We start from the raw sequence: 14,222 nt of genomic DNA on the forward strand, positions 1-14,222 counted from the left end.
TATTACTTCTACAATACATCTGAGAACAAGGTGTTTGTTGCTCGAGATGGTATCTTTTTGGAAAGAGATCACATTTCCAAAATGACAAGTGGGAGAAAAGTAGACCTCGAAGAAATTCGAGTCGAACAACAAACTCTAGAGAATGCTCAAGATGACATTCAGGTTGAAACTCATAGATCTTTAGAAGTATCTGGTGAGAATCAAGAACCATCTAGAAATGTAACCCCGCGTAGATCGCAGAGATATAGGTCTCAACCGGAAAGGTACTTAGGTATTTTGACGAACGAGATCCATGAAATTCTATTACTTGAAAATGATGAACCTGCGACTTACAAACAAGCTATGACGAGCCCTAGCTCCACGCAATGGCAAGAAGCCATGTAATCTGAATTAGACTCCATGTCTGAAAACCAAGTTTGGGATTTGGTCGATTTGCCAGATGGCTACCAAGCCATAGGAAGCAAATGGGTTTTCAAACTGAAAAAGGATAAGGATGGGAAAATATAAGTTTTCAAAGCCAGATTGGTTGCGAAAGGATACAGGAAAGTCCATGGTGTGGATTACGACAAAACCTTTTCACCAGTTGCAATGCTAAAGTCTATTCAAATAATGTTAGCAATCGCTGCATATTACGATTACGAAATATGGCAGATGGATGTCAAAACCGCTTTCTTAAACTGCGTTTTAACAGAAACTGTGTTTACACTAGAAGAAAAAACCTCAAGTGCGGGCTCATTTTAAGGGGTTTAGTGCGGGCTTTTACATGTGCAGCACATGGAATGCCCGCACTTGATGTTTCTCAAGTGCTGCCAAAATATTGCCAGCACTTGATGTTTCAAGTGCTGCCAATTTGGAAAATGAGCCCGCACTTGACATATTTTGTGCTGCCAATTTTAGAATATGAGCCCGCACTTGATATATTTGGTGCTGCCAATTTTGAAAATGAGCCCGCACTTGACATATTTGGTGCTACCAATATTGAAAATGAGCTCGCACTTGACATATTTGGTGCTGCCAAATTTGAAAATGAGCCCGCACTTGACATAGAAATGGGCAGCACAAGCATAAAAATGAGCCGCACTTGATATATAAATGAGCCGCACTTGGCCTATAAATGAGCCGCAATTGATCTAGATTTGTTGTATAACCGATTTCCCTGCTACATATTACAATTGGACCACGCCACTGATTAACCTCCATAGGTCATATAAAAAGTATCCAATTATATAGATAATTAAAATAAATAGTATATAATTGTAAATATAAAAGTCGATTACATTACAATCATATGAAAAACTAGCTAGCATCCATAATTTAAGATTCAGTACAATAAAATATCAAAGACAATCACTGGTAATGAAGTTTGCCAACATTTCTCGAACTTCATCTATCTCCTCAAAGGTGAAAGGCCGCTCCCTCGGATTATTGAATACCTTAAAAAGATAGACCATCAAAAAAAAATACGCTTTAGTTATATTATAAATATTGAATCGTACAATAAATTATGACTAAATTTGTTCATAACAAAGAAATAATAAACCGTATAATAATAAAATTGGTTAATTTCGGTCCGAACTTTCATCTAATGAACTTAAATAAATATTTTAAAGTCTTTCCATGTTTAATAAACTTAGTTTTATGTTTCAAAGACTCACTCTCACCCATTTTGGTGAAGTTATGCACTTTTTTTTTTTTGGCAAATAATAAGGGATATTATTACCAAAGTGGTGAAAACACCAACACCATTACACCAAGTAGTTCCTGCCAACAGGAAGGGGAACCACACCAACAAAACACAAAAAGCACACTACTTACTCACATCTACAAGCCACTATGAATAGAATTCTCCTAATAATACAATCAACAGAATCAGTTTTGTTCTTGAAAATCTTGGCATTCCTCTGAAGCCACAAAGCATAAACAGTTTCAGCAAAGGCAATGCTTCTCCTAGTATCAGCTGCTTTGGTGCTTCTGCTCTTGACTGAACACCACTGTACCTCCAAATCCCACTGCATTACTGGCCTACTAACCTCCATATGCTGCAAAACACCACCCCAAACCTCCTTGGAGAAAGAAAAATCAAAAAATAAGTGCTCAAGGCTCTCATCAGCAGCCTGACATAGCTCACAAATCCCAGCAATGTTAATCCCCCACCCTCTCAACCTATCTTTTGTAGGAAGTCTTTTATGCAAAGCCAACCATACAATGAAAGCAGCTTTAGGGGTAGCATGACTATTGCAGATGATTCTCTTCCAGGCCACATGCCCTCCAATATCAAGCAAGTATTTATACATTTTGTTGATCTTGAATTTGCCAGCATAAGTAAACTGGTCAATGTTACCAGTTTGCATCACCATGTCTCTACTGTGCCATATCTTCCTAAGAGACCAAGTGAGACCATTGGGAACAGGCATATTCCATAAATTCTGGTTTTTCACATAGTAAACATGAATCCATTTAACCCACAGTCTATCTTGCTTCATAGAAAGAGCCCAAAGATGCTTCACAACAGCTGCTTTGTTCCAGATAACCAGATTGGTCAAATTCCACCCTCCACAACTCTTGGGGAAACACATCTGTTCCCAAGAAACATGAGCTTTTTTTGAACCCAACTCAGAACCTGTCCAAAGAAAGCATCTACAGATCCTTTGGATTTCCTTCATTACTTTCTTTGGCATCATAAAAATCTGACTCCAGTACATTTGGTTACCAAATAAGACAGATTTGATCAATTGTAATCTCCCTGCATAAGACAAAAATTTTGCAGACCAGCTTCTCATTCGAGAAACAATCTTTTCAATGAGAGGTTTGCAGTCTGCAAACTTAAGTTTCCTGGTTGTTAAGGGAACACCAAGATACTTGAAGGGAAAGGAACCCTTTGGAATGCCAATTTGCTCAGCAATCTGATCAGATAAACTATCAGACACACCAGTAGTGTACACCTCACTTGTATGAAATTAGCCATCAGACCAGAAGCAAGAGAGAATTTAGTGAAAGCCCCAAACAAAGCAGTTACAGAAGGCATATCAGCTCTTGCAAACATCAGAAGATCATCAGCAAACATCATATGTGTTATATTCAGCTTCTTGCATCTTGGATGGTACTTAAATAGCTTATCACCTGCAACACTACCCAGGCATCTTGATAAATACTCCATTCCTATTGCAAACAGATAGGGGGACATAGGATCCCCTTGCCTCAACCCTTTCTTAGCAGGAATAGGAGAAGTAGGAGCTCCATTTACCAGGATAGAATAAGAAACTGAATACAGACATTGCATAACCCAGTGAACAAACTTACTAGGAAAACCCAACTCCTGCAGCATCTGTTTAAGAAAAGGCCACTCAATAGAGTCATAGGCCTTCTTTAAATCCACTTTAATCATACATCTAGGAGAGATGTACTTTCTGGAGTAGCATTTGACTAATTCTGAGGCCAACAAAATATTATCAGAAATGTTTCTACTAGGGATGAACCCTAATTGAGCATTGTTAATCACATCACCAATCACTCCCTGCATTCTTGTTGTTAGGATTTTAGAAATAAGTTTGTAAACTATAGAGCAACAAGCAATAGGTCTAAAGTCCTTAATACTTGTAGCATTCTGAATCTTAGGAATCAAGGTCACTGAGGTGTTGTTGACTTGTCTCGGCATTTGACCAGTTTCAAAGAATTCCTTCACAGCTGCATAAATATCATTTTTAACTATTTCCCATGCCTTTTTAAAGAAAAAGCTATTGAAACCATCTAGGCCAGGAGCTTTGTGAATATTGATACCAGCTAAGGCAACATCAATCTCATCATTTGTAACTTGAACTACTAGACCTTGAGCAGCATCAGCACTCAGTTGATTCCCTTTCCTAACAACATCCAGATCAATCCCCACAAGATTATCTGCAGCAGACCCAACAAGCTCCTTATAAAAGCCACAAATCTCTTTCTGAATTTCCTCTGTGGTGACCAGTTTCCTACCAGCAGTGTCATACAACAAGTCAATGCTATTCCTTGTGTATCTCTCTTTCATAGCACTGAAGAAGAATTTAGAGTTTGAATCACTTGTTTTCAGCCATTGAATTCTTGATTTTTGCCTATATGCACTTTCCTGAATTCATAGAAACTTTTTCAGCAACTCTGTCTGCTTCTTTTCATTCACCTGTAACTCAGTGTCAGTGGGAGTAGCAGCTAGTTGATGTTGGATGCCATCAAGATCAGTTCTAATATTGTCAATTCTTTCCTCAAGTCTTGCAAACTCCTTCTTGTGTAATGTTTTCAGACCCTGCTTAACACATTTCAACTTTTGCCACACCTGGTACATTGCAGTGCCATGAATATTAACCTTCCAGCCATCTTGAACCACTTAATTAAAGATAGGGTGATCAGCCATATAGTTGAAGAACCTAAAAGGCCTCCCTTTAGAATGGTCCTCTATATTACAATTGAGAACAAGAGGAGAATGATCAGAAATTCCTGGATTAAGATAATCCACAACAGCACCATCAAACACTGTATGCCAAGCAGCACACCCTAGAGCTCTATCAATTCTAGAACTGATTCTCATATCCCCTTGCCCTTTATTACTCTAGGAGAAGAAGTGGCCATAACTCTTCAGTTCAGCCAAACCAGCAGCATCAATACACCCCTCAAAATCCCTTGTTTCACTATCTTGAACTTGATTACCATTAATCATGTACCCAGAATATAAAACAGAATTGAAATCCCCCATAAGCAGCCAAGGCTTGCTCACAGCAGTGTTAACCAAGTCAACCCACAATGGCTTTCTATGATCTATAGTGTGAAGTCCATAGACAGCAGTAAATTCAAAGGTAGTTAAGGCAGTCTTAGTGCATATGACTCCATGAATAAACTGGTCTGTTTTATTCACAACCTGATAAGTAACCAAACTATGTCTCCAACCAACCCAAATTCTGCCTTTACGAGAGTAGGAGTAGTTCATTTCCCACTTCCACTCACCTCCAAGCTTAGCCTGGATTTTCTTGACATTATTGTCTCTTACCCTAGTCTCCACCAAAGCTACAACATCTATATTATTCTTCTGCAAAAATCTCCTCACCTCCACCACCTTTGAAGGAGCATTAAGCCCCCTCCCATTCCATAAGCATATTATCATGGGGGGAACTCCACAGTACCTTCACCCCCACCTACTCCCCCACCTCCATCATCATCCTCAGAAGAACTCACCACAGAAGAGTGAACTTGAGCCAAACCAAGTGCAGATATATGGGATCTAGTCTCCTTTCTTCTCCTAGATACTACCCTCCACCCATCATCACTAGGTTGAGCAATAGCAGCTGGAGTGTTCTCAACAACAGTAGAAGCCACCTCCTTCACAGTTTCAGCACAAGTCTCATCCTCCACAATTACAGGAGCCACATTAACCCTTGGTTCTTTTGGCCTCCAAACTTTCTGGATCTTTTGAGTGGGCTTAACAAACACTGCAGGCTGAAATCTAGTGGTATTACTCTTTTTAATGCTACAATCATGACCCATGACCTTACAGGATTTGCAGAAGGGGGGAAGCCAGTCATACTCTACCTTTTGGATAATAGCCACACCTTCACTATTCTGAATCTGCACAGTTTTTGGTAACTCCTTTGTAATGTCCACTTCAATCAACATTCTAGCAAATGAGATCATTAACTGCTTAGAAGTGCACTCATTAGCAAAGAGTGGCACTCCTATCAAACTTCCAATCCTGCTAAGGGAGTCAGTACCCCAGCAGCTCAGAGGGAGATTTGGAAGCCTCACCCACATAGGGATAACCCTCAGAATCTCCTCCTGAAAGTCAAAATTAGCAGTCCAAGGTTTGGTAATCATAGGTCTACCAAAGAAGGAATGGGGTCCAGAGAGCAACACTGAATCTCTATCTTTCTGAGCAGCAAATTTAATCACAAAGTACCCCTCATCATGCAGAAACACAGAGGGTTTACTAAGATTTTTCCACTCATTTGCAATATACCTAATGACAGCCCCAATGGAAGGTTTCTCTCCTACAACATACAAAATAAGAGTTGCATCCCACTGAGCAGCCATACACTTAATGTCTAAGCTATCAAGCACAGCAACAGGGCAACCATCTGAAATTGTGGGGGGAATGAAAGAGAGTGCATTACCTTTACCAGTGAGTTGAGCACCTTTTAAGAGACTCACCCAAGGTGTGGGTGGAAGTGCACCACTCTCATACTGCTCCTTTGAAGAACTGGCCCTATGCTGGGTAGCATCAAGGTGCTCTGTTTCTGGGAATTGCAAACCCCCATTATCAGTAAGGTTTTCCGTACCATTCTTCAATCCAAGCACAGCATTCACACTCCTCATCATCTCTTTAACCTTTTCCAAAGCAGAGCCTCTAAGAACTCTACTATCTTGCACACCTTCCACAGTCTCCAAGATCTTTGGAGAAACCACCTGGGTTTCCGTTGGGAGAGAAGGGGTGTAGTTAATAGCAGCGTGATAGGCATCAATGGCTTCCTGCATCTTAGGAGAAGGTGGCTCAGTGTTTGGGTGCGACGGAAACGGAGAAATTACCGGCGGCGATTTCCTAGTTTCCCCACCATAGCTGGGTGTCACATTTCTCAGTTGATGCTGATTCTTTGGCCTCAAACTTACAGTGTTGAGAAGAGAGGAGGCCTCCTAATTGATTTCTCGAACTTCATGCTTCTGATTCTTCTTCTTCCTCGTCATTTTCGAAAGGGGTGCGCACGATAGCAAGGAACCTTATCCTACGCGCTTTCCATGGCAGAGAGAAGAAGTAAAACGGAAGGACTTGATTGTTGTTGGTTAAAGTTATGCACATTTAAGCCACGTTAGTTCATTTTCGGTCACATGTTGACTAGAATGGATAATTTCGGTCCCAACTTTCAACTAATGAACTTAAATGAGTATTTTAAAGTCTTTCCATGTTTAATACACTTAGTTTGTTGTTTCAAAGAATATTCTCACCCATTTTGGTGAAGTTATGCACAGTTAAGCCTCGTTAGTTCATTATCGGTCACATTTTGACTAAAATGGCTAATTTCGGTCCCAACTTTCAACTAATGAACTTAAATAAGTATTTTAAAGTCTTTACATGTTTGATACACTTAGTTTTATATTTCAAATACTAATTCTCACCCATTTTGGTGAAGTTATGCATATTTAAGACTCGTTTGATCATTATCGGCCACATTTTGACTAAAATGGCTAATTTCAGTCCCAACTTTCAACTAATGAACTTATATGAGTATCTTAAAGTTTTTCCATGTTTGATACACTTATTTTATGTTTCAAAGACTCACTCTCACCCATTTTGGTAAAGTTATGCACATTTAAGCCTCTAGTTCATTATCGGTCACATTTTGACTAAAATGGCTAATTTCGGTCCCAACTTTCATCTAATGAACTTAAATGAGTATTTTAAAGTGTTTCCATGTTTAATACACTTAGTTTTATGTTTCAAAGACTCATTCTCACCCATTTTGGTGAAGTTATGCACATTTAAGCTTCGTTAGTTCATTATCGGTCACATTTTTTACTAAAATGGCTAATTTCGGTCCCAACTTTCAACTAATGAACTTAAATGAGTATTTTAAATTCTTTCCATGTTTGATACACTTATTTTTATGTTTCAAAGACTCATTCTCACCTATTTTGGTGATGTTATGCACATTTAAGCCCGTTAGTTGATTATCGGTCACATTTTGACTAAAATGGCTAATTTCGGCCCCAACTTTCAACTAATGAACTTAAATGAGTATTTTAAAATGTTTCCATGTTTAATACACTTAGCTTTATGTTTCAAAGAATCATTCTCACCCATTTTGGTGAAGTTATTCACATTTAAGGCTCGTTTGATCATTATAGGTCACATTTTGACTAAAATGGTTTATTTCGGTCCTAACTTTCAACTAATGAACTTAAATAAGAATTTTAAATATTTTGCATGTCAAATATACTTAGTTTTAAGACTCAAATACTTATTATCACCTACTTTGGTCAAGTTATGCACATTTAAGGCTCGTTTGATCATTATAGGCCACATTTTTTTACTAAGAAATGGCTTATTTCGGTCCCAACTCTATACTAATGAACCTTAAAAAGTAATAAAAACCCATTAAATGTTTATTAGACTTATTTTAATGTTTCTAAGACTAAATCTCACCTGCTTTGGGCAACTTATGCACATTTAAGGCTAGTTTGTTTACTATAGGTCATATTTTGACTAAAATAGCTTATTTCGCTCTCAATTTTCAACTAATAAATCTAAATAAGTGTTTTAAACCCTTTTACTTGTTTATAAGACTTATTTTAATGTTTATAAGATTCACTATCACCAAATTTGGTCAAGTTATGCACATTTAAGGCTCGTTTGATCATTATAGGTCATATTTTGACTAAAATGACTTATTTCGGTCCCAGCTTTCAACTAATGAACCTAAATAAGTATTTGAAACACCTACATGTTTAATATAATGGGTTTTATGTTTCAATGACTCATTTTAACTTACTTTGGTCAAGTTATACACAGTTATAGTATAATATTGATTCTGACCTTTATTTCAATTATAAGATTCCAAGCATCTTCGCTTAGGGCGTAATGGACTACGAACTTGATAATATCAAGAGGGAAATAGAAAACCAGACTATATAATCATATAACTCCAGCCCATCCCCATCTAATCCCATTGATTGAAGAAAAATTAATGATTGCTATAAAGGAGGCGACCTGCAAACGTGAGGGGCAAAATCAATTTATCTAGTCAGTTTATGAAAATTGTGATTTTGCAACAGCCTGCAGTAAAAAAGTAGAACTTCTATCAAGGAAGTAACCTACAGGCTACAACCATGAGGAGAGAATGTTCGAGTCTCTTGTTGTAAGATCTCTAAGCAGCAACATTTTATTTATTTTTGTCACCAGATTTTAACTATCAGCGATAGCTTTAGTTGATGCCATGAGAGTAATGTCATTATTTATAGCAGTTTTAAAGGAAATTTTAATCAAAAGATAGATATCACTCTGGAACATGTCACACATACAAAAAACAGACATGTATAACACCTAGTACTCTGTAATGAGTTTAAGAGGAACTAGAACACACCTGAAACTGATTAAGATTAAGAAATACGTTCAAGGAAAAGAAAAACTGAAACTGGTAAAAGAGAATATTTGAAGTTTTTCTTACCAATTGCGCCACCACGAATGCAGACATGAGAAGAACTCCAGCTCTCTCCAGAAATGACCAGCTCTGAGTGCGAGTAATAAAGATGAGGGCATGGCTAATGTTGCTAACTTGCATATATATTGCAGATGAAGTTTTCTCTGTGTTTCCAGGTAGAGAGCTCACACCCAAATTATCCTGTTACAGTTGATTTACATATATAAATATATGCATGAGGAAAAGCATGTGTCCATATATAATATATAATAACTGCAGTACTTTATAACCCTTTTTATTACCTCGGAGAAATCTGTGTCATTTACGACCCAGTAAAATAACAAAGTGACTAAGGCGAGATATCCCCCGATGACACAACCAGTAACAAAAATCTCATTCAGTTTCCAGCTGTTAGGGCTTGGAGATGGTCTGACACGATCTTTAGAGATTGCTATGATTGTTCCTGCATTTTAGTTAAACATACAAGAATTAGAGCTTTACTGAAGACATTTCCCCCCTAGAAAAGGACGAAAAAGTCCAGTTTTTCCTCTTCAATTTTATCAGAAAACAATAGTGCTAATAGTGAAACAAAATAGTTCCAAGGCTTGTAATGTGAGAGGGAGTCTACAAGTGACAAGTTCAACAGACAAGTACATCAATAATGTAGTATGATTCCAGAAGGTATTACCATCATTTACTATAGCTATAATCAGAAGTTCAGAAACATAAATGTGGCAAGTCATACTCCTAGATTAAGGATTCATTCCAGAAGGTTAAGCCATCTTGGGGGGATGGAGATCTAACATATATCTGAAACCGCATATATTTTAAAAGCTTAACTTTCGATGCTCATAATCAGAATCTAAGAGTGCCACCACTCCTAGATTAAAGCTTAACTTTCTGGAATGGTAGCACTCTTATAATCAGAAGTTCAGAACCATAAATGGTGGCACTCTTAGATTAAAAGGTGTAAAACATGTTGGGGGGGATGGAGATCCAACATACCGCAATACGGATGGTTATGGAAACTGCATACATCTGAAATTGTCAAATTCAAATTAACGGCGAGACATAATCCATAAATACTTGATAAAACATAAGAAGTCTTTGAAACAATACTTAACTGTGTAGTTTTACATGCTCTATGAACAAGAAAATTATTTATCTTATTCTCATATTCAATACAACATCTTGAACAGGCCTTCTGAATATATGGTGAGGATGAATAAATTGCCACATAGTATACCATGAAGGTTTTCAAACTAACTACACATTTTCACTCTAATATGTAAGATTTGTATGATAAACTCATGTCGATTCTACATAATCAAATAATATCTAGCATATTTTGACATTGGATGAAAGTTAAAAACAGATAAACACATGGATAATAATATGCACATTTAAAAAGGCCCTAGCTAAGGACTCTTGAATGTGTGCATGTGAAACTGTTCTCTGTCCAGATAACCTTACAACCCATTTTCTCAAGAACTTTGGCAAATTTACATCCCACTGTGTAAAATGGTTGAGACTAATAAGATGTCAATCAACATAATCTATTGGTTGCAAATTGTAAATGAGGTTATGGCTATAAACTGGTATGAAAGAGGCTGATCAAATGATCTTTACTAGTTAAGAAAAAGGGCTCTTTATGAAGATATAATAAGCATTGCAATAAAAGCAAAGAAAAGAAGTCCATGATCTTTTTTTTCCTATAAGTTTTTTACTAGGATGCGTAGTTAACATCAAATACCAGGAGGGAGACGCAAACATGACGACTTTTATCAACCAATTTCAAGTAATTTAAGAATATAATGCAACATCATTCAAGGTCTTCAACAATGATAATCAAGTATGTTTTCTCCTAGGTAACAATTATATGACTACCTACTAGATCAAAAAATTCACAATTACTCAACCGAAAATCTTTGAAAATGCCTCAATTGATATAATGAAATAAAACAAGAGGATTTATGTGACAAAAATGAAGAAAATCATTGGAAAGAGGCCAAAACCGAACCCAATATATTAATTTATTAGGAGTATAAAATTTGAGTAAGAAAAGCTTACAAAATCAACCGAGTAATTGAGAAAAGTGCTTAGTGACTCGCTGAAAAATTGACAGACACTCCTAGTAAGCTCTCCAGAAAACGGCGCAGAGGAGAAGATCGGAGACGGTGGCCAAGGATAGGTGGGAGACGGTGGTCGAGGACAAGGTGGCAGGGCTGCAGTGGCTCAGGGGAGCAAATACATAAGGACGAGGAGAGGAGCAAGGGAGACCGGCAACCTAACACCAGCAACAAGAACAACACCACCATGTCAACAACGACGTCGGCGGTGGAGCGCTCTTCGTACAACAATAAGAGGATGGAGATAATCAATTGAAATGGTTAGGGTTTGCCCAATTGGGGATTTTAATTTAATTCACTCTAATTGATGAAATGGGTTAAAGAGATTACCAGTTCGTGAGGAGGCATTGACAACGACGGTGGGGGAACAACAACCTTATTAGAAACCAATGAAAGGGGAGGAGCACAGAACCAGAGAGGGGAAGGAGGAGAAATGGGAAAATGAAAATAAAATTCAAGGAAAAGCAGAGAACAGAAGAAGGGGAAGGGAGAGAAGCGGGAAATGAATTATGTTTTGGGAAAACTTTTTGGAAACATTTTGTGCGGCTCGTTTGTGAAATGACCCCGCACTTGAACTCAAGTGCTGTCAATTTTCTAAAATGACCCGCACTTGTGAAAATATTTTTTTTTTTTTAGTGCTCCCAAGTGCTGCCAATTTTCTAAATGAGCCGCACTTGAAGGGAAGCACATGACGTTTTTTCTACTAGTATTATGACACAGCCTGAGGGTTTTGAGGATCCAGAGAATGCTAAAAAGGTATGCAAGCTTAAGAAATCTATTTACGGATTAAAGCAAGCATCAAGGAGCTTGAATATACGTTTTGATGAAGCAGTCAATGACTTTGGTTTCGTCAAGAACGCAGACGAATCTTGTGTATACAAGAAAGTCAGTGGGATCAAAATTGCTTTTCTAGTATTATATATCGACGACATATTACTTATCGGAAATGACATTCCTATGTTGAACTCTGTCAAGATTTGGCTTGGGAAAAAAATTTCGATGAAGGATCTAGGAGAAGCACAGTACATACTGGGCATCAAGATTTACAGAGATAGATCTAAAAGGATGATTGGACTTAGTCAAAGCACTTATATCAATAAGGTGCTTGAAAGGTTCAATATGGCAGACTCCAAGCAAGGCTACCTACCCATGTCTCATGGAATGACTCTAAGCAAGACTCAGTGCCCAAAAATACTAGATGAGCGTAGACAAATGAGTGGGTTCCATAGCCATCATTGATTGTTTCAATAATGTATACTATGATATGTACAAGCCCGGATGTTTCGTACGCACTCAGTGCTACGAGTAGATACAAGTCAGACCCAGGAGAGGCACATTGGACTGCTGCCAAGAATATTCTGAAGTACCGGAAAAGGCACAAAGATGATTTCCTGGTCTATGGTGGAGATGATGAATTAATTGTTAAAGGCTATACGGACGCAAGTTTCCAAACCGACAAGGATGATTTCAGATCACAGTCTGAGTTTGTATTCTGCCTCAATGGAGGTGCAGTAAGCTGGAAAAGAGCTAAACAGAGCACCATTGCAGATTCTACAACTGAAGCGGAGTACATTGCTGCACATGAAGCAGCAAAGGAAGCTATATTTATAAAACCACTCAACTAACCGGCTAGCGGTAAGCAAAGGGATCGTCCCAAATAAACGGTGGTTAATGAGTTTTAAAGTCAATCTAGTTCAAACAAGGATTTGGTTTTGAATTGTCACTTTTAAGAATCTAAAAACGAAGAATTATGCTAAATTGAATCAAGAAAGGGAAACGTTAGGGAGTCGGGGATAGGCTAGGGAAACCGGGGGAAATGAATTCAACTATTTAGCAATGGTGATCATGCAACGAAATAGTGATTAGGCAAATGGCATCTAAAGACGAACCCGCCACCTCTCGGATAGGGAACACTAAGCGTCTAATCCACGGAAGAGCTTTCGCCTAATCCTAGATTAAACTAACTAGCATATAATTGGGACTGCCATTTGATCACACAAGATAGGCCCACAATCTCTTGCCAAACCTATCCTATGGTTCCACGTGACTCTAATCGAATAGCATTTGCAACTACCACTCAACTAGCATGGATATCCTATCATCAAATCATATTTAATCACATGAATCAACCAACAATCAATCAACAATTTCCCCTAATTAAGCCCCTAGATTCTCCCCTTACCCTAACCTAATTCTACTCACTAGTCATTCTAGTAATCAAGCCATCCATTAAGAATAAGCTAGCAAGCATGATATTGAAGGAGTAGGAGAACAGAATTAAGAGTTCAATTACACAATCAAATCACAAATTGAAAATCAAAGTAACTTCAATCAATGAAATCAAGAATTCAAGAAATTAAGGAATTGAAGAACAATCAACAACAAAGCAAGAGCAAGAATTAAGAAACTAAGAATTAAATTGCAAAATTGAAGAAGAGTTAAGAAGGATTACAAATTGAAGCTTGAATGGAGGAGAGTTTCTCTCTCTAGAATTGCTGAAAATCAACTTTTAGAATCTCCAATTATCCACTAAAATTCTACTCTACACAAAATAAAATCGAAAAATCTATTTATAAGTTTCCTCAAATAGAAGCCAAAGTTCGAAAAAGAGCAGCCCGCGCAGCGATTCGGTCGCACGTACCCACTGTGCGACCGAACGTAAATGACTTTGTTCGACCAAATGCAGTCCTGTGCGAGCGAAGACAGCGAAGATCATTTCCTTCGTCCTGTGCGACCGAACGTAAAATCCTGTTCGGTCGAATGGGATTTCTTTGGCCCAAGTCTCCTTTGCAGCTCTATTCGGTCGAACAAGAAGAACTAATCGGGCGCACAACTTTTGTGCGGTCGAACTCAAAAACCTGTGCGGTCGAACAAATACTGTGTTGTCGAACATAAGGCCTTGTGCGGTCGTTTTCCAATTTTGGGACATTCTGTCTCAGAATTC

At 38.0% G+C, this 14,222-nt stretch overlaps 1 long non-coding RNA gene across 1 annotated transcript; it reads right to left on the minus strand.

The window, feature by feature from the left end:
- Positions 1–1,186: 1,186 nt before the first annotated feature.
- On the minus strand, positions 1,187–11,802 carry LOC110799172 (uncharacterized). Its single transcript, XR_002536330.2, has 5 exons — positions 11,609–11,802; positions 11,220–11,496; positions 9,452–9,612; positions 9,177–9,350; positions 1,187–1,433 (listed from the first exon to the last, which is right to left on the minus strand). It is a non-coding gene; the product is annotated as an uncharacterized lncRNA (long non-coding RNA).
- Positions 11,803–14,222: the final 2,420 nt, after the last annotated feature.

Source organism: Spinacia oleracea, chromosome 1 (genome assembly GCF_020520425.1).
Source record: "Spinacia oleracea cultivar Varoflay chromosome 1, BTI_SOV_V1, whole genome shotgun sequence".
NCBI lineage: Eukaryota > Viridiplantae > Streptophyta > Magnoliopsida > Caryophyllales > Amaranthaceae > Spinacia > Spinacia oleracea.